Source organism: Ptychodera flava, chromosome 22, assembly GCF_041260155.1.
Source record: "Ptychodera flava strain L36383 chromosome 22, AS_Pfla_20210202, whole genome shotgun sequence".
NCBI classification, from domain to species: Eukaryota; Metazoa; Hemichordata; class Enteropneusta; family Ptychoderidae; genus Ptychodera; species Ptychodera flava.
The window spans coordinates 13,296,091-13,302,090 of NC_091949.1; the positions used below are offsets into that span (position 1 = coordinate 13,296,091).

General features: G+C 39.9%; 1 protein-coding gene across 1 annotated transcript in view; it reads right to left on the bottom strand.

Annotated features, from left to right (window-relative positions):
• The window catches only part of LOC139122720 (sphingomyelin synthase-related protein 1-like), a 35,399-nt gene extending 32,727 nt beyond the window's left edge, over positions 1 to 2,672 (bottom strand). The window contains exon 1 of the mRNA XM_070688377.1: positions 2,530 to 2,672. The gene's annotated coding sequence lies outside the window, so the exon portion shown is untranslated. The remainder of the gene's footprint in view (positions 1 to 2,529) is intronic.
• Between the last annotated feature and the right edge of the window lie 3,328 nt (positions 2,673 to 6,000).

Genomic DNA, 6,000 nt, shown 5'->3' on the forward strand with positions numbered 1-6,000 from the left:
TGAGGATTTTCTTGAGGGTATGTGCTTCATCATAGCATCATGGTCACAATAAAGTATGGGTGATCATAATTAGCTTGTATAATTTAGCCAAACGAATGAAATTTCATAATGACATGAAAGGTGTGCAACGTTTCATTTCCCTGAGCATCTTTGCTAACAAAGTAGTTTCCTAACCCCACCCCTATCCCCCCCCCAAAAAAATTTAAAACATTAAAAAGAATGGGAAATGATCCTATTGGCCAAGGGTGTGTCAAGAGCTGTACACTGAATACAGTGTTTCACCATACTCAAGAAATTTGACGGAAAAACCACCCATGCAATGAAAGAGTAGAGAAAAATACTGCACCCCATAGGTTAATCAAGGTCATTCATGGTTTTGCCATGGATGTTCCAATGACATCATACCCTTACAACAAATACCAATACAGAGTAACACTGTAACAAGTATTAAGCATTCAGCACCAATGTTTATGAATACCACTTGACCATTGTTCGAAACATCACTGACATCATAACAATTGTTTTGTTTTTGCTGAGTCTAGAGAACAAAGGTGAAGTGGTTTTGATAACCCTGCAACATTAACACTTTGCTGTTCCTTTTACAAGATGCCTTGGCGTACCACAACGCACCAAGGCTTACCAAATCATTTGGGAATAAAGTGACCTACATCATTACAGTTTATAAAAACACTGGTCAACTAGGGAGCTCTGCATTCCCTAAATTTACTCCTAATATGTTCTCCCTCGACTAAAAACTTGTGTATAACTTGACTACCTGGAATACCTTAACCCTTCACTTGTAGGACCCACCCCTGCCATCTTGTATTTGTCAGTTAAAAGCAAAATAGTCTACAAAAATCTATCATATATACTTCTGCCTACTTGTCCTTGGCTTGTTAAACATGTACTAGAATGTCCCAACCTTGTGCTCAGCTTGGCAATAACACTCTAAAAATCTATCTGAATATGTGTGTCAATGGATTTGGCTGGCTACATCAGCGAATTTCTCCAACCTTGCAGGAAAACCACCCCTGATCATGTCAACATTTGGGTACCCTGAAGCTGAAAATCAATTTGGTGTCCACTGATTTTGCATGTTGCTGGATAAGGCCGTATTGGGTTTCCACACAAGCATCAAGGTCTAATCTGTTAAACACCTCGCACAAAACCGGTTCTATCATGATTAACAGTCCACAAATGCAAAAGATGTTTCACTGATATTGAGCGAATAATTAGAGAAATCATGCATACAGAATCAGTCATGCCATGAAGCACAAAATGAACGCAGACAGCCGTATCTTTGACATGTTTCCCCAATTTGCACAAATTGCAGTTGGATTTGTTAAAAGCGAATGGGAATTACTGTTTTATGACCACGACAAAATTCTGATGTTGGGGCAATTTCAAGTGGACGTAATGACCAAAATTGCTTTTTCTAAGTCGTTTTTACGATGTGCATTTTCTGATCACCTGGCGTATCAACTATGGGCGTATACGTCAGGCGACTCGATCCCCTCATCAGAACTCACACTGCCAGTGTCATTGTACTTGTAAAATCACTGTCAGTCGTGCTTACAAGACAAATACGCTGATGATTTTCATATATAGCGATACTGGCTTTCTCAATATTTGTCAAGGGAAACACAGTGACCTCAATTTTGAAGAGATTTCTTCAAGGTCCGCAAAACATGACGGTGCGGTGGCCTCGGCTGGATATATTTGAGGTTATACGCGCGTTTACGAGCGTTTCATGGCCAAATATTTGGAAAAGTCAATCTGATTTTTAAGGCGTACGGAATCGTTTGTCCACGGAACTGATGTAATTGCCTAATAGCGCTACAATTCACCGTCAAACTTATAAAATGATTAGAAGCTAACGCAAGACTCGAGGCGTGTCATGTCACACCTTATTTGAAACTGTCACTTTCAACCGTTATGATGACTCAACGCCAACTGAACACAGGCTAGTCGCCAGAGGCTCGCAAAGGGGAATACCCGCAAAACAACGCATGTAACGTAGCCATCGCGGTAGATACCTCGGTTTTCCAAAAATACGGCCGGCAAACGGGCGCGACATCGCCTTACTGACATCGCCTCGTCTGCCGAGCAGAACGCACAAAAGCACACTGTTTATTCACGTTAACTACTGTATACTGCTTACGTAGGTACACAAGGCAAAGAGCCATGATTTATTTAGTACGAACTGATAATAAAACTAGGACTTCGCGTCACTTTTAGTTTTACCAAAGCAAGTTGGTGAATGAGCAATTGAACTGTTCGAAGGGTAGAACAAGCTGTAAGAATGGTAAACAGAACCACATATGTCTGATCAACTAAACAGTTATCGGGTCAACTACGATATTGAGGACAAGAACGACGAGAGTGCATACACACTATACTGTGTACAACGTGGATTCGACCGAGGCACAGTGAGGACAAACCGCGAAACCCAACACCTCTTGTCGATGTAGTCTTAATACCAGCGAAATAGATAATTTAACAAACATACAAAGTTAACTCGTTACTCACCATAAATCACACCGTATCATTTCATTTACGTGGGCAAAGGAACCCGAAGAGGTAGACGTGTAGCCCGACTAGCGCGACTGTCCTTTCCGTCACCGAACCGTGAGATACATGTGATACGAATCGATCAATATAGAAAGCCTCGACCTAGGCTGAGACCCCCTAACTGTGTCTTTATATTTCACAGGATCCACTGGCTTGCTTTGAAATCGATGGCAACGTTCAGCTTTCTCTTTCTCAATCACAGTTGTTAAAAACGCTGTTCTTTTAATCAGTTCATCGTTTTTGTCAAATTATCGTAAGCTTTTACCTTCAACTTCTGTGTTGTCCTTTTCACAAAGGTAAATGTTACTGCTCGCTAATCGGTCCATCAATCAAAGTTTTAATATTACGCCAAAATCGAAAACCAAAGGTTTTAATCTTAAACGTTGTTTGGAAATAGGCCTAACATATGTATTTTCAGTTTTGAAAAAATTCCAGTTTATAGATTATCTGATATCCGATGGTTGTCAGTTCCATAGTTACATGTAAGTAGGTGCAGCATATGACAATTTGCGATAAGGCACGTCCATGTTAGGCCTATACATGTTTCTTCTTGACCTTGGGAAGAAAGGAATGACCAGAGGGCACATAGAAGACTGGAATAGATCATCAATATTAGTTAGGCGTCTGCCGGTGAACAGCTTTCATCTTCAACTTGCAACAACTGGGGAGACTGTCTATCAGTAATTTTTGGGTGCGTTTCGACTTCTGCAGACTTTAGCTCCTAAAAGATTCTTGTAATAAAGTTGTAGCATCGTCCAAGACTCCGTTCAAACATAAACCCTAAAGTCTATGGTTCAAAATCAAAAGTGATTCAAGTTGCTAATGTTTAAGAGTTTAGATAGCTTCAATAGAGATGGAGTGTTGAGTGGAATCTATCAAGCGTAGATGTTCATTTATTTTGTTCTGACAAAGTCTCACAGTTTTGTGGGCGTATGTGTATACATCAATGAGTGATCACAGCAGCACTAACCTGCAAACAGATGACCACTGGTTTCAGAGGGAAAAAACGAAAGCATAGTTGTTACGGTTTCCCTGGAAATCCGGTTGCAATAGCACTTAATTCCTCACAATAGGTCGACAAAAAAAAAAGCTAGTAAGACCAGGAAAAGATAAAGGGAGATCTTTCAATACCGACGACGATAACAACAACAACGACGACGACGACGACGACGACAACGATGATGATGATGATGATGATGATGATGATGATGATGATGATGATATGATGATGACATTCTAAAAATGAGGGTGAAGGCATTAGCTGTTCCACTGAGAGTGACAGAAATAGTAATACAAACAGTGGGCACAATGATGCTAATAAAAGACAACTGCGAGTACAACATTAATTCATTAATTATAACAAATAAATATTACATGTTAACATTACATGTTAACAATCTTAAGCCACGATACCACATATATCATAATATTATAGACGTTGAGCTCCGGAGGACTGTATCGCCCTGACTTATTAACTCGTTCACAGCTCAAACTGTAGAAGACGGGCGTACCATTCTTCATATGAGCTTTTATTAGAATTGTTCAGGCAGAGTGGCAATCCCTCTTTCTGTGCCCGGCGAGAATACCGACGTCTTGGGGACTGCCATAGAAAGGTTATACACGATAGATCCCGCGACATTGCCTCCCCCTTTCGCCTCTTAAAATTTTAACCGAGAAAATGTTGATAAAATGTAGAATTTTTCCCAATGTGTTCGACTCAATAAGTACTTTCGCTCATCATTTCTAGAAAATATAGCTCTGAGGAAAGGATTTGACTAAAATGTAGACTTTTCTGCCTTATTTTGACGGAGCATAGTAAAGTTTGTGTTTTGCGACTCTCACAGTTACACTGATACCAAATTTGGGAATGAGTGTTTCAACCACCCCCTCCCCCGGTCCCCCCTTTCCCCTTCACCTGGTCTTTACTGCTCTGAAAGGAAGGGACAACCCTTCCTGGAGCTAAGGCTAAGTTCATAGAAATATTTTACAGATAATTTTTCATTATGATATCGAATTAATCAATTTATTACTCGCAAGCCCCTGTACTTTACCTACCTGGCATACCATAGAGAACAGACGCGACGGTGACATGAGCAGTTCACCGACTAGAAAATATAGTGCGCCGCCAGTGTCCAATATGGGATACTATTGGTGCGGACGCGACAGTCGGACATTAAACCTCAGCATTAATGTCTATCTAATTTTGAAGGAAATTAATTTGCAAATACCTTTAAGTATTTCTTCTCGTCATTTTGGAAAGTAGCTGAAATCGTTTGCCTTGTTCATCTTCAACCATGATTATGATACTAGCTACAATACTTACGCCATATTTACCTTCATTTGGGGGCACGCCGACTCTTTATCAAATACTCCTCTCTGTTCATACAATCTCGGGATGTCTACCTCATGTGTGTCTCTTTGTGTATGCATATGATATACGGTGAAAATTTACCTCCAAAACGTACACGGCATACCATCATTTTATTGATTGATACGAGTTACAGCAATCTGAGCACTGCGTTTTAGTCGGTGAATCCTTTGATATCGATCCTTCAATCTTTGGAGTGGTGGTCAAAGATGGGAAAAAGTTCTGCAGTCTAGAGCAAAATTTGCTGCTACAACTTTTGCAGTCATGTTGGTTTTTTATTGTAAAATAATATTCACAAAATGGTTCATGCGCAGAACTGTTATTTCAGAAAGCGATATGCAATTTTTTTTCTTTTTTTATGTACCGTCTATGCGCCTTGAGCCTGATTTAAATAAATAAAAAAAATCGGAGAACTGCTGTGTCAAATTTTTGAATTCGCGAACAACTTGAAAAAGCCTGGCTCTGAGCTCAAGAGGTATTAATGTTCCATCCAACATTCTTATCTGTGAATGCGCCTCGGGGACAGGTATTCACACCCTCAATTTTTTTACAATTATGGTCTGGCACTTGTAGGGATAAGTTTGAAGCTCTTGGTGTAAGTTCACCGTGTTAGGTTTTCGAAATTTCATTTTTCCCCATAGAGTTTATACAGAGATGACGGCCATTTTGAATTTCAAATATCGGTAAATGTGGGGTAATTTGTTTCTGTAACACCAAACTTTGCGCGGTAACCCCTGATTTTTATTCTTGATTTGTAAACGTACATTGTTGAAAGTTTCATCCAGGAAAGTTTGAGCAAAAGTCTAAATCTTTCACTTTGAGGCGCATATCACCTTAAACATAGACCTTCGGGTCCAAAATGGCCGCCCGCCCTGTCTTAAATCCACGGGGAAAATAATATTTTCGATTTTCGAAAGACTAAGAGGGTGAAGTTTTTTCTTAGGGTCCGAGAGCTTCACCATAAGCCCCCACAAGTGGTAGACCAGAAAAATAATTGTAAAAAATGTAGAGTTCGAATGTATCTCTCCGAGGTGCATTCTACAGTACATACTATCACAGTC